The sequence below is a fragment of the Chrysemys picta genome, chromosome 5 (genome assembly GCF_011386835.1).
Source record: "Chrysemys picta bellii isolate R12L10 chromosome 5, ASM1138683v2, whole genome shotgun sequence".
NCBI lineage: Eukaryota > Metazoa > Chordata > Testudines > Emydidae > Chrysemys > Chrysemys picta.
Window position 1 is genome coordinate 103,474,663 of NC_088795.1, and position 15,191 is coordinate 103,489,853.

The window sequence follows — 15,191 nt, forward strand, 5'->3', positions numbered from 1 at the left end:
TGTGCAATAACATTTTCCCCCAGCCCCTGCCAGACCCTCTGCCTAATTTCAAACCATGCTATTGATTACAGTAGACGCTTCAGATATTCGAGAAGCAGAGATATGATGAAGGCTTTGTTTTTATAAGTTTGTTGAACCAGTTCATGAGCAGGAGCAGCAGCACAGTGTCATTCTCTCTCCCTCTCTCTTTCTTTCTCAGTCTATCTTCTCTCCGGGCCTGATTGAAGATCCAGTGAAATCAATGGCAAAGGTCCAACTGATTTCAGTGGGCTTTGGATCAGGTCATTTACCCATTCCCCTCCCTATGTCACCAAAACCTTTTATCTACTCTACTTAAACCAAAATGTCTAAGCACACATTATGTTTTTCTAATCTTACCCCCAAGACCTTTACACTTTCACTCAATGGCATCTAGCAAGTTTTATGTGCCATTTAAAAAAAAAGGCTATCAGCTAAGGAGCTTCATTTGTACAGGTATTCGGTAGATTTTTTAGAAAGTATTTTCAGCTGTCTTTATTGTTGAGTATGCTTGATACGTTTAACCATCGTATCCTCTTTTGGTATCGGACCAAAAGTCAGTGGCAGGGTACCTTGTAGGAGGAGGACATAGAACTTGTATGGTGGTTTGGAAAGGTTGAAATTTGTGTAGAACCACTTAGTGAATCCGTAGGGGTTCATTGTATTTGCTACTTCATTTTGCTATGTTCTGTTTGTCAGGTGTGCAAAGCATACAGAGACTGCCATTTTTCTAAGGAACCTAAGAGAACTAAGCACCCACATAGCCGTGAAAGTCAGTGAGAGTTGGAAGTCTGGTTCCATTTGACCCTTTGATAATATCAACCAGAACATACAAAATAAAACTGAAGATTCAAGCATCCTGTACTGCCAAGTGCCCTACATCAGAGTCTGAAACCCACAGACCTCATCATAGCATGGTGAGATAAATTCATCTCTGGTATAAGTGAGTGTATTTCCATTGACTTCAAAGTAGCTGTACCCAAATGTACAAGAGCTCTTTGAACTTAGAGATGAAGAAGCCATTTTAGTTTATCTATTCTATTTGCTGCACTGTATTTTCTGCTGTTTTTAACTGGCAATTTGCCTGCCAGTGGAGGATTGTCCCCAAAAGTGCATGTGCTTGTTCGTTTGTTTTTGTGATTCTGTCTATTGTGACAGACGCAGACCAGTGGGGTACAGGAGTCTGGTACAGGGCAAATATACTGGTCACTGGATGAGTAGTTTTCTGTTCCCTGAGTGACCAGAGAAGCGGCTGCACTAGAGTAATCAGGAACGTGCTAGAACCAATTAAGGCAGGCAGGCTAATTAGGACACCTGGAGCCAATTAAGAAGAAGCTGCTAGAATCAATTAAGGCAGACTAATCAGGGCACCTGGGTTTTAAAAGGAGCTCACTTCAGTTTGTGGTGCGAGTGTGAGGAGCTGGGAGCAAGAGGTGCAAGGAGCTGAGAGTGAGAGGATGTGCTGCTGGAGGACTGAGGAGCACAAGCATTATCAGACACCAGGAAGAAGGTCCTGTGGTGAGAATAAGGAAGGTGTTTGGTGGAGGCCATGGGGAAGTAGCCCAGGGAGTTGTAGCTGTCATGCAGCTGTTACAGGAGGCACTGTAGACATCTGCAATCCACAGGGCCCTGGGCTGGAACCTGGAGTAAAGGGCGGGCCCGGGTTCCCCCCAAACCTCCCAATTGACCTGGACTGTGGATTCTTCCAGAGGGGAAGGTCTCTGGGCTGTTTCCCAACCCACATGGTGAATCTCTGAGGCAAGAAAATCCGCCAATAAGCGCAGGACCCACCAAGATAGAGGAGGAACTTTGTCACACTGGTGTCAGGAGTGGGAATCTTGGGGTGCACGGCGCGGCAGAAGAAGGAGGGTGATTTAAAAAAAAAGAAAAACACCACCACCACAAACAAAAAAAAAGGCAGAGGGTTTATTTTTTTTCACCACAATGGATGACGTAGTGCAGGCACTGATACAAGCTACGGCGCCCCAGCAGGAGACTGCCCGTGTCCAGGCAGCCGCCCAACAGGAGGCAGTGTGGCTGCAGCAAGAGACTAATCGCCTGCTAATGGACCAGGCTGCTCAAGACCGAGCTATGTTGCAGGAACTGGTAAACCAGGTAAAGTCCCTTACAGAGCTGAATCGCAGCCATGATGGGATGCGGCTCATACGGGCCAACCATTGGCTGCAGAAAATGACACGGGAGGATGATGTAGAGGCATACCTTCTGGCCTTTGAGAGGACAGCCCTACGGGAGGCCTGGCCTCGAGATCAGTGGTCTGGCATCCTTGCCCCATTCCTGTGTGGGGAGGCCCAGAAGGCCTACCATGATCTGCCTGAAGAGGCTGCGGCAGACTACCCCCCGCTGAAAGCAGAGATCCTGGCCAGATCTGGGGTAACGACAGCAGTGCGGGCCCAGCAGTATCACGGTTGGAGGTACCAGGAAGACAAAACCCTGCGGTCCCAATTGTATGACCTCATCCATCTCAAATGAAAGTGGTTGCAAACAAAGTCCCGGAGTCCAGAAGAGATACTAGTGGTTCTGGTCATCGACCGATACATGAGGGGACTACCACCAGACCCTGGGTAAGCCAGAACGAACCCTCCACTTATGACTAGGTTGTCGCCCTGGTAGAGAGGCAAAGGACAGCGAGGGAGCTGACCCGACCAGTTAAGGAAGAGGCACCCGGGGTTAAACTAGCAGCACCAAGCCCTAAAGTTTGGGTGACTGGGCCACCAGGAGGGCCCAGGTGGAAAAAGAGAGAGGCTGAAGGCCCGAGGCCACAAAGAATCGGAGCACTGAGGGAGAAGACGATCATGATGTTAGACTGCCCAAACCAAGAGACCAAGGAACGCCTAGGGCTCCATACAGATGTTATGCCTGCGGGGAGTAGGGACACATGGCTGCACAGTGTCCCAATGCTGAGGAGCCTATGCAGTGTAACCTGGGGAACTGGGCAGATCCATGCTCCCCAATCCACCTTGTGGGGGGTCTCACTAACCCCACATAGGTATACCAGACCAGTGAAACTAAATGGGGTAGGGACCATGGCACTGGTTGATTTGGGGAGTGCGATCACACTTATCTCAGGGAAGCTAGTGAAGAGTAGTCAGCTGCTACAGGCTAATCATACGGGGATAACATGTGTCCGTGGGACAGTTAGTTACTGCCCCACCATCCCAGTAAAAATCGAGATCCCAGGGAACACTACTGAGGTAGCAGCAGGTGTAGTCCCTAACCTCCCATACCGGTGCTCACAGGGAGGGACTTCCCAGGATTTGGAAACTTACTCCCAGTAGGGGGATTGGAGAAAGATGGGGACCCTAAAATTGGTGAGGCATCCACAGCAGACTGTCAACCCCCAATGTTCTCTGAAATATCCCCAGATTTGTTCTCCACTCCCAGACAGGGTAGAAAGACAAAAAGGGAAAGAAGGGCAGCTAAGTCCTTGGGAATCCGAATACTGACCCAAAGCCAGAGGGTCGCTCTTGTAGGTAGGCGGACCCGCTCAGCTGAAAAGGAAGCCATGCAGGAGGGAGAAGCACCTGAGTCTGACCCCCACCCTAATGCTTCTGAACCAGTAGAGGCAACAGAGACTGGGCCCCTAGATCTTGGGCAGATTAGCCCCGGGAGAGGAAATTTTGGACGGGACCAGGCAGAAGACCCAAGGTATGACAACATTAGGAAGGAGGTGACTGAAATAGATGGGGTCCCGGTGGAAGGGAAAACCCAGGGACCAGGACCCTATTTCATAATGAAGAAGGATCTCTTATACCGGGTTGCACCAGTACAAGGCCAGAAGCTACAGCAGATCCTAGTACCTCAAAAACACCAGAACTCTGTATTAAGTCTTGATCATAGTCATCTTTTTGGGGGGCATTTGGGGGTAGATAAGACCCTGGCACGAGTCCTACAATGGTTTTTCTGGCCTGGAGTACATGAAGAAATGCGGAGGTACTGTGCCTACTGCCTGGAGTGTCAGCTGCACAGTCTCTGTCCCCACTTGAGGGAACCTTTAGTCCCCCTTCCCATCATAGAGGTCCCCTTTGAGCGAGTAGCCATGGACCTAGTGGGACCCCTGGAGAAGACGGCTCGGGGCCACCAATATATACTTGTTGTTTTGGACTATGCTACTCACTACCCAGAAGCCGTCCCCCTGTGAAACATGGCCTCTAAAACTATAGCCAAAGAGCTGGTGGGGATCTTTGCCTGAATGGGGCTACATTAAGCGACCAAGGAACCCCATTTATGTAGAAGCTAATGAAGGACCTCTGTACGCTGCTCCATATACATGCCCGGAGAACTTCGGTCTACCATCTGCAGACTGATGGGATGGTAGAAAGGTTTAACCAAAACCTCAAGGCTATGATAAGGAAGGTGGTAAGTCGGCACGGGAAGGATTGGGACACTCACTACCCTACCTTATGTTCGCTATCTGGGAGGTATCTCAGGCCTCAACTGGGTTTTCCCCCTTCAAGTTATTATACGGGCGTCACCCGATGGCATACTAGATATCGTCAAAGAAATCTGGGAAGAGGAACCCAATGAGGGAAGAAATATAATAGAGCATGTAATGCAGATGCGAGACCGGATAGCCTGGTTTACCCCTATTGTACGGGAACATTTGGAGAAGGCATAGGAGGCCCAGTGAACCCATTACAATCGCCAGGCAAAAGTGCAACAGTTTCAACCAGGGGATTGGGTTATGGTGTTGGTACCCACGGCAGAAAGCAAGCTTCTGGCCCAATGGCAGCGGCCCTATGAGGTGATTGAACCTGTGGGGGAAGTAACCTACAAGGTGCGGCAGCCAGGAGGCAGAAAACAAGAACAGATTTATCACGTTAACCTTCTGAAACCCTGGTATGCACAAGAGGCATGAACAATGGTCCAAAAAGACCTAACCCAGGAAAACAAGCCTTCCAAACAGGTGAGAGTGTCTCCTGATTTAACACCAGACCAGAAGAAAGAGGTGTCAAAGATGATCTTCCGGAACCAAGATGTATTCTCGACAAAACCGGGTCGAACAACCAAGACATATCACCACATTGTCACAAACCCTGGGGCCAGAGTAACAATGAGGCCCTATTGGGTGCCAGCGGCAGAAAGGGAGGAAATAAAAGCAGAAGTAAAAGAAATGCTGAAGCTGGGGATCACTGAAGAATCCCACAGTCAGTGGTCCAGCCCAATCGTGCTGGTGCCCAAACCTGATGGCACCACAAGATTTTGCAACGACTTCCGGTGACTAAACGAAGTATCCCAGTTCGACGCATACCCCATACCTCTCATAGATGATCTAGTGGACCGTCTGGGTAATGCCCGGTACTTGACTACCCTAGACTTGACAAAGGGGTACTGGCAGATTCCCCTTGCAGAAGACACAAAGGAAAAGACTGTGTTCTCTACACCAGAGGGTCTTTTTCAATATACTGTCCTCCCTTTTGGACTACATGGGGCCCCAGCTACCTTCCAGCGCCTCATGGACAAGCTATTATGCCCGCATAACAGTTATGCTGCTGCCTACTTGGACGATGTGGTCATTCATACCCCAGACTGGGAAACCCACCTGGAGAAGATGGAGGCAGTCCTCGATACCTTCAGGCGATCTGGCTTTACAGCAAACCCTGCCAAGTGCACTGTAGGGTTTACAGAGGCCAAATATCTTGGCTACATTGTGGGAAAAGGTTTGGTAAAACCCCAAGTGAACAAATTAGAGGCCATCCAAAATTGGCCCCGACCAAGTAGCAAGAAACAAGTCCGGGCGTTCCTAGGTGTGGTGGAGTATTACCGACGATTTATCCCCCACTTTGCCACAAGGGCAAGCCCCCTCAGAGACCTAGTGAAAGCCAGTGGACCTGATCTGGTGAGATGGTCTGACGCAACAGAGGAAGCATTCACAGACCTATGGACTGCCCTCTGCAGTAACCCCGTACTGATAGCCCCTGATTTCACTAAGGAGTTTATCTTGCAGACGGATGCATCGGAAGTAGGGTTGGGGGCCGTTCTATCACAGATGGTTGGGGAGGAGGAACACTCAATTCTATACTTCAGTCAGAAACTCCTTCCAAGGGAACAAAAATATGCAGTGGTGGAGAGAGAATGCCTCGCTGTAAAATGGGCCATGGAAACATTGCGCTACCATCTGCTTGGGCGCAGATTTGTCCTCGTGACCGACCATGCCCCTCTTCAATGGATGCAGCGGAACAAGGAGAAGAACACAAGGGTGACCAGATGGTTCTTATCCCTCCAATCTTTCCAGTTCCGTGTGCAACACAGAGCAGGGAGCCGTCAAGGCAACGCCGATGGCTTGTCACATGTGCACTGTCTGGCATCCCAAGCTGCCCAACCCCTTGGCGTTGAGCAGTGGGGAGGGATATGTGACAGACCCAGACCAGTGGGGTACAGGAGTCTGGTAGAGGGCAAATATATTGTTCACTGGATGAGTAGTTTTCTGTTCCCTGAGTGACCAGAGAAGGGGCTGCACTAGAGTAATCAGGAACGTGCTAGAACCAGTTAAGGCAGGCAGGCTAATTAGGACACCTGGAGCCAATTAAGAAGAAGCTGCTAGAATCAATTAAGGCAGGCTAATCAAGGCACCTGGGTTTTAAAAGGAGCTCACTTCAGTTGGTGGTGCGAGTGTGAGGAGCTGGGAGCAAGAGGCACAAAGAGCTGAGAGTGAGAGGGTGTGCTGCTGGAGGACTGAGGAGCACAAGCATTATCAGACATCAGGAGGAAGGTCCTGTGGTGAGAATAAGGAAGGTGTTTGGTGGAGGCCATGGGGAAGTAGCCCAGGGAATTGTAGCTGTCATGCAGCTGTTACAGGAAGCACTATAGACATCTGCAGTCTACAGGGCCCTGGGCTGGAACCCAGAGTAGAGGGCAGGCCCGGGTTCCCCCCAAACCTCCCAATTTACCTGGACTGTGGTTTCTTCCAGAGGGGAAGGTCTCTGGGCTGTTCCCCAACCCACATGGTGAATCTCTGATGCAAGAAAATCCGCCAATAAGCGCAGGACCCACCAAGATAGAGGAGGAATTTTGTCACACTATCTATCAATACAAGAAATAAATTTCAAAGGTTCATGATTAAAAAAGCCATATAGTAATCAAAGAATTAGTAGGGATCCAATAGTACAGAATGTATAATTATATCATCTGTAGGCCTCCTGGTTCAGACAATAATAGAGGACAATCCTCATTGTTCAGTCTAATTTTAAGGATCTTAGATATTAGAGTTTCCACTAGTTCCCTTGGGAGCTTCTTCCACCCTCTAACATCTTATTCTCAGGAAGTTTTTCCTAATTACCAGCCGATAGTTTTCCTTTCATAATTTCATTTCAATATGCCTAATTGCACCCTCTCTGTCACTGTAAATAATTATTTCCTTCTCTTTCAAATATTTGTAGGTGGTTATAATGGTGATAGTTATACTGTCTATATATATTGCTTTATTCTGCAACTGAGTGAATATAGCCAGACCATTGCATTCTTGGGGCACCCCCATTGAAGTATATTTGGTTCTGGGCAGGTACAGAAGTCTGTCCACATAGAGTCAGTTGCAAGCTTGGAGCCGTAGGTCTTTTAATCTTCCATCATTAACTAGTCACGCCAGCCCCTTACTGTTTTTGTTGGCTTTCACTGAACTCATTTATCTTCATTGTCCAAACACTCAACAAGTTCATCAAGTTTGTAGATGTTCCAAAAACTGGCAAAGTTTAATTTAAATCCATAGTTATATTTTATAACTTTACATGTGTTTTATTTTAAATCTAATCTTAGTATCCTAACATTAATCTATGGCATAATAGTTGCATAGTTAAAGTTATGCATGTATTTGCTGAACTGGGGACTCAGCCAATATAATTATGAGTAACAACGAATGAAATTCTTATGAAAATTAACACAGATGGTGTCTGATTGTCTTACAAGGTTTAAATTGAGACATTCAAGAACTCAGTAAGAGAGACCCTAAATACCACACTCCCCTGCTGCCTACAGTTGTACCCAATCACTAAGGAAATCAGGAGTTAATCAGCTAAGAAAGCCTTTTCAGAGAGGTGAGTCTTGCTGTTCTTTCTAAAAGTGGTCAAGTTTGTGCTTAATTGTATTTGTATAGGAAGTGAATTCTAGTGCCCACTAGTGAGCATACTGAAGGCCTGTTCCTATTGGAGTAGCTGTCTAGGTATTTTAAATACCTGTGACCTGCTGGTGCTGCCAAATGTATTTTTCATGATTGACTTGAACTGGTATACTGAAATGAAAAGATGCTCTAGTGTAGAGAAACATGCACTGAGCAACTACAGAGCCAGCAGACATACGTTCTGCTATAAGTGTCATCCACGAACATCACATATTCCCATCCATCTCTTCCTTTAGAAGACTACTTCACCATCTAAGAGATCTGCCAGGAAGTTTTCCTTAATGTGAATGAGCATAGAAAACTGTTTAAGAATCCTTTACTAGATGCCCAAAAATCCACAATCCCACCATGGAGGAAGAAGGAGGAATTAATTGAAAAACTGACCTGGTATAGGGGAAAGTGAAGGCAACTATAAATAATAATAAACATTAATAATAAATATAACTAATGGAAAAAAGGGAAAGTTGATAATAATTAATATAAATCAGAAGCTAGGAATTGGGGAAAATTAATAAGGGAAGCAAAGGGAAACAAGTAGAAATCCATGGCTAGAGGTGTGAAGGACAAGAAGAAATTATTTAAAAAAAAAATATTAGGAACAATATTGGATGCATAAACAGAGGAATTTCAAGTAGGAGTAGACAGCTTATTTTACCTTTATATTTGACAGTGGTGCAATAGCTGCTTGAGTCATGTGTCTAGTTCTGGTGCCCACAATTCAAGATAGAGGTTGATAAATTGGAGAGGATTCCAAGAAGACTCACAAGAACAATTAAAGGATTAGAAAACGTGTTTTATAGTCATAGACAAATAGAAGGTTAAGGGGTGACTTGATTAGTCTATAAGTACCTATCTTGGAACAAATATTTAACAATGGCCTCTTCACTCTAGCAGAGAAAGGTATAACATGATCCAATGGCCGGAAGTTGAAGATAGACAAATTCAGACTGGAAGTAGGCATAATTTTTAATGGTGAGAGTAATTAACCATTGGAACAAATTACCAGGGATTGTGGTTGATTTGCCATCACTAACAATTTCCAAATCAGGATTGGATTTTTTTTCTGAAAGATCTGCTCTAGGAATTATTTTGGGTGTAATTCTGTGGCTTGTGCTATACAGGAGGTCAGACTAGCTGATCAGAATGATACTATCTGACCTTCAGTTCTATGAATATCCTGCTATCAATTGTTCAGCATGGCATTTTTTCACAAATTTGCTGAGTATTTGTCATTTAATTTTTATTATATGTGATGATGTTAAATAAATATATTTTGTTAAGACATCCAGAAGAAAATGCCTTGAGATTCAACTGTTTCAAATCTGTTCATGTTTTTTATCTGTGTCCGTTTGTTTGTATACATATTTTAAAAGCAGAAACAAATGTAGTTGAAAAATTCAATTTACAAGATGCTCCCTTTTGTTTCTCCTCATAGTTTTTAAACAATTTGTAGAGACTGTTCCATTTTATGTCAGCCACTCACTCCTTTACCACAATGAAAAATGAATGCTGATGGAATGATAAGATGCTCACTTGGCCTTTCTTGCTGCTATAATCCTTTCAAGTGTATTGGGATAGATGAAATCTCTTAGAGCTTCATTGCTAGAAGCTGCTTTTTACTCAACTGAAGGCTGTTCAGTCAATTATTTATAACCTTTGCTCATAAACTTCCACCTGGCCTGTGCCACTACAGAAGTTTATGTGGATTATTAAACAGAAAGAAACCTGGAAGGAAATAATGAACTCCTCTTTTGTTTTTAAATTTTGATACTGTATAATTGCACTTACCCTTTGCAGATTTGATTTCCTTGTAGGAGGATTGTATTTCTCAGTAAAGCTGCTCTCTGTGAACTTAGATGTTATTTCAAACAAACAAAGCCATTCATCATAAATCAGTGTTATCCTTACCAGTACTTACTGAGTTTTGAATATTTTTCATGTGTGCTTCATTGAGACTTCACAGCTTTAGTCCTCCAGCTCACAAGCATTTTCTTTTCTTTTTAGCATCTTGCCTCACACACTGACTAAGCTACACAAAGTACCACAGATATGGGGAAGATTTCAAAGTTGTCAGGAAAGTCTGTGAGGTTCACTGCATAAAGATGCTGACTCTGACTCAGACCCAGGGGTTTTTTTAGCAGAAAATTAAGGCTAAACAAAAGATCAAGCCCCATGAAGTCTTGAGATCACTGCAGAAATCAGTATTCAACTCCATTAATCTCAGGGAAAATATGAAGAGAACCTCTTGTTTTCACATTATTTCTTGGTTCCCTTTCCTTCTGGCAGCATAGTTGGGCTGCCTTTGGGTTCCTCCTATTGCATCAATGGTCTCCTAAAGCCTTCAAGGGCAGTAGAAGGTGCACAAGTGAAATCCATTGGTAATACCAGGGTATTAATTCCTCACAGACTTTTGTTCCTTTACTCCCCTTCAGTTGCCTTACTGGTAACTCTAGAACCCACAGAATCCCAACTGCATAGTGGTGATGTGGATAGGATTTTATGACTTTCTGTGGAGGTGGGAAGCATGCAGACTGAGTATCTTCTGGAGGTTTCTGGGCTTTTCCCTTTCTCATCTCTCTTTCTCTTTCTCACTTCTGGCCCCAAGTGACATACTTCAGTAGAAAAATAGTTTACACCTTGGAAACTGCAGGTACATTCTTACTCATAATTTCCAAATTCACCATTACAACTTTGGGGTTTCCTCTACTCTGCAGCTTCAGGAGGCAGGACCAGACCTGCCAATTATAAAAGGAGTTTTTTCCCCTCACCCATCAGTAGTATATGTAATACCTAGAGCAGGGGTCGGCAACGGTCAGCATGCGGCTCGCCAGGGTAAGCACCCTGGCTGGCCGGGCCAGTTTTATTTACCCACTGACGCGGCAGGTTCAGCCGATCGCGGCCCCCACTGGCCGCGGTTTGCCGTCCTGGGCCAATGGGGGCGGCGAGAAGCCGCGGCCAGCACATCGCTCGCCCGCACAGCTTCTCGCTGCCCCCATTGGCCCGGGACGGCGAACCGCGGCCAGTGGGGGCCGCGATCCGCCAAACCTGCCACGTCAGCAGGTAAATAAAACTGGCGAGCCACGTGCCGAACGTTGCTGACCCCTGACCTAGGGGATACTACAAATAAATATTATAGTGTGCAGGAGCACCACTATCATTAAGTGTGTCGTGACATCTATTTAAAGGTGGATTTTTCCAAGTCCTCTAAAATCGAGATGCATTTCTCTGAAATATGGTGTGCACCACAAGGGTGCAGGGTAGCATTAGTGATCCAAATCTGTAGTCATTTCATCAAGGTGTTCTGAAAACATCTCCCCCCACCAAAAAAAATAACATAAAAAGGTTCTAATTTTTGTTGTTTGCTTGTTTTATTGTATTTCAGAAAATGGATATTTTTACACTGTGGATGTGCCAGTACAGAAAAATGGCTACAGGGTTTCTACTCCCATTATTTTTTTTAATTAAACTCAACTCTTGTAAGTTCTCCAAAATCCACAGTTACTCAGATTGCTTTGAAATTTGGTGTGTCTCATGGGGTGATCCAAATTTGGGGTCATTTGAGCAAGGTGTTCTTGAGAATCAGTATTCCCCCCCCCCCCAAAAGTTTCCTTTTCATGCCTTGTTAAACTGAGGGAAACTAATGACCAGATGAATCACAGATTCCATGATGTCTGTGAACTCATCCTTCAACTAACCTAAAATATCAAAGCATAAAGTAAACATAATCCCCCACCTAAGACAAGGGAGTTTTAGACTCAATGACTGGAGGGTTCCACAGTTTTTGAGTCATGGGCAGCAATTTTATTTTGGGGTGAATGTAATAAAATTGTTTTCGGGGGGGAACATATGAATGCTTCCTGGGAAGGAAGGCATATTAGGGAACAGAAAATTAAGGGAACTGGGGAGAGGGGTTTGGGGCTGCAGTGAGAAGAAGGAAGTTATGGGAGGAGGATAAATGGGAATGGATGATTGGAGAAGAGAGACATGTTGGGGGTTCAGGCGAGGGAGGCATGGTACCTCCCACCTCTGCCAGTACACCCCAACCCCTGTGCACTCTACAACTCTGCCAGTGAACCCCAAATCTTCTGCACTCCCAGCTCTGTCAGTGCACTCCGACCTTCCTCCACCCCAGCCACCCTGCAACCCCAGCTTTTCCAGTGCACCCCAACCATGCCCCCAGTTCTACCAGTGTACCCCAACCTCAGTGAAAAGCAAGCTGTGTCCATCCTGTGGTGTGTAGCTACATGCATCAGTGAAAACCTCTGGTGGAGGCGGCAAGGAAGTGGGGAGGAAGCGGGACACTACACTGCTAAAAATAGCCAGGGGCAGCACTGCTTGAGCATGTAGAGAACCATGTAGGGTACAGACCTACAGGGTTCCAGCATGTCTTTACTCATCTAAACAGAGCCTCACTGTTTACACTGCAATTTATATTGATGAGGTCGAGGTGTGTGTGCAGTGTATGTCCTCTACATGCCATCAAAATGAGTATGCAGTGTAGACATACCCTTATAGTGCCAAGGCCAGTGTAAGTATGTGCATACTGATGCATTGCTCAAATTGGATAGAGGGAAGGTGGCATGAACCATCTTTTTTTTTTTTTTGGTCCTCTAATAACATTATAGGGAATCCTGTGGATGAGAATGAAGGGAGGTGAAGGAGACATGAGCAACTTTAACTCTGCATTTCCAGGTTTTCAGAAATTTGGGTTTTGCCCAGCTCAGAATTCTGCAAGGAGAGGACATACCACCAACCAACCTTATTGATTTTGTTAACCTATTTTTTCCCCATTGAATTGAATAGAGAATACTGCAAATGCTGTGGTAAATTGAGTACTCCAATGCAAAATTTGACAGATTTTAAGGCTGACCCACTATATGTCTGAAATCAAAATGCCAAAAGTTGCTCACAACACATGTGTGTAAGCATAAAGGAACTACACTGAAGTCAATGGGGCTATTCCAGATTTACACTGCAAGTTTGCTTTTTTATAAACATTCTTCTCTTATTTAATTAGATATTTCAATTTAAATAGGCTCCCCCATCAACTCCAATGCTTCCTTTAGCTTCGATAAGCAGAAAAGACTCTACGCACATGGTTTTCTGCTGAAGGGATGTGCCTCCACAGCCTCCTTCCCCTTCCCTCCAGCCCCTTGTTAGTCCCTCTGCAGAGGCTGCGGGAACTCTGGCTCTGTGGGTTTGGAGAAGGTGGGTTGGAGGCAAGGCAAGGAAGATGGGATATCTCCATCTGCAATTCATTGTTTGAAACCTCTACCACAGTTGACAGGAGGTCCTGGTTTTGTCATGGTTGGAGAGCTCATGGCAGCATGGCTTCTTCAGCAGCCGTGTGTTAAAATAACTGGCAGGAAACAGATGGTTCATGTGGCAGTCCTTCCTTCTGATGATTTCATGTAGATTTCTGTGGATTTGGGCTCACGGGGTAAACAGGTCCTCAGACCTCTTCATTGAGGGACAAAAACCCAATAGAACTACCAAGAAACTGGAATTATTGGTGTTTCCATTCCTTTATGCAGGAAATAGGAGAAAATTCAGCACAAAATATGAAAATCAGCAATTATGTGAAGAACCAAACACAATTAAATAGAATAGATCACTTGGAGTCAGCAATGGAATCCTAGAATTAATTATATATTTCTCAAACATACAAAAGAGTTTTAAAAGAATTTTATTCCAACATCTGCCTCTTGCACCTCACCAGATTAGGGTGTCATTTTTTTAAAATGTTAACTTTATTTTTCTTTTAAATAGCAGTAGAAAAATCACAGGAAACTGAAATATACTCATTTTTAAGAGGAATGTATTAATTTCAACGGAAATACTCACTTGAGCAAGTCCTGGTCAGCATAAATAAAGTTTTACAATCAGACTGGATGGGTTCTTTATTTTTATTTATTTTGAAATAACAGGAAATATTTGCTGATGATACCACTGGATGGGAAAGAAGGGTGATTTTAATGCTAAATGTACAGACATCTGATACACACTTTTCTACACAAGTTTGTTGTACAGTTCTGTAATAATTAATTTAACTAAGTGAAACAAGAGACAGGTTCCAAGGACAACTATGGATGTTTTCCCAGCTTGAGTAGTTCCTGTATTCACCTGGATCACGTCATAATCCACGGCTACAACTATACTTTGTACTTTACCTTAAATCTCTTCCTCTGCCCCTGTATTCTTTCCCTTGGCCCCTCAAGCAGCTGTGATTGGGACTTATCACACAGATGATATGCCCGGCTGGTCTAGAGAAGGACATTATGATAAAATTTCAGAGTAGCAGCCGTGTTAGTCTGTATCCGCAAAAAGAACAGGAGTACTTATGGCACCTTAGAGACTAACAAATTTAAGATTTATGATAAGAATATTTCTGCTAAACATTTCAAGAATCCATTAGTTTAATCTCTGATAAAGGACTTGCCCTCTTTGCTATCTTAGTCAGAGATTTACTGAATCTGAATCCAAAACAGTAAGGACTGGTGATATGTGGGGAGGGAATAGGATAAAATGTGGCCATGCTGAAGCGAGAGATACTAGGATCACTTGAAATTAATTGTAAATTAATTCTGTGTGGGAGCAAAAGAACTCAAGGTACATACATACAAGATGAAGCAGATGAAGGAAACCCTCTGTTCTACGATAGTGCTGTTTTGTAAGTGCTTAAATACGGCTAACTAAAGGAACAATAAGCCAAACATGTCCTGCTCATTTGCACCTGCTTAAAAGAAACTTATCTATAAGAAGGAAAAAATCACAATGGTTATAACAGATAAATGGGACTATTTCTTTACTTTATTCCTGAGGAGATAAGCGAGGATCAAAAAAGACTATGAACTGATGTCTGATTCTACCGTGCATTACATCCTCTTCAGGGACAAGTCATACAACCCTTCAACAAGTGGAGAAAGAGAAAGTAAGCACTTCCTACCCATCTCACTTTTCACCTTTGTGCGCCTTAGCCAGTCATTCCTTTTCCTTTTTTCCTTCTGTTTCCTCCACTTTTTAAAATACAGTCCTTGTACTG

General features: G+C 44.4%; 1 long non-coding RNA gene across 2 annotated transcripts in view; it reads left to right on the forward strand.

Moving 5' to 3' along the window:
• Positions 1-15,191, forward strand: part of LOC135984134 (uncharacterized) — a 46,499-nt gene that overhangs the window by 24,300 nt on the left and 7,008 nt on the right. The window contains exons 2-3 of one of the 2 annotated variants that reach the window (XR_010602042.1): positions 7,939-8,066; positions 14,971-15,080. This is a non-coding gene — a long non-coding RNA (uncharacterized LOC135984134). The remainder of the gene's footprint in view (positions 1-7,938; positions 8,067-14,970; positions 15,081-15,191) is intronic. The other variant, XR_010602043.1, reaches the window with a different exon arrangement.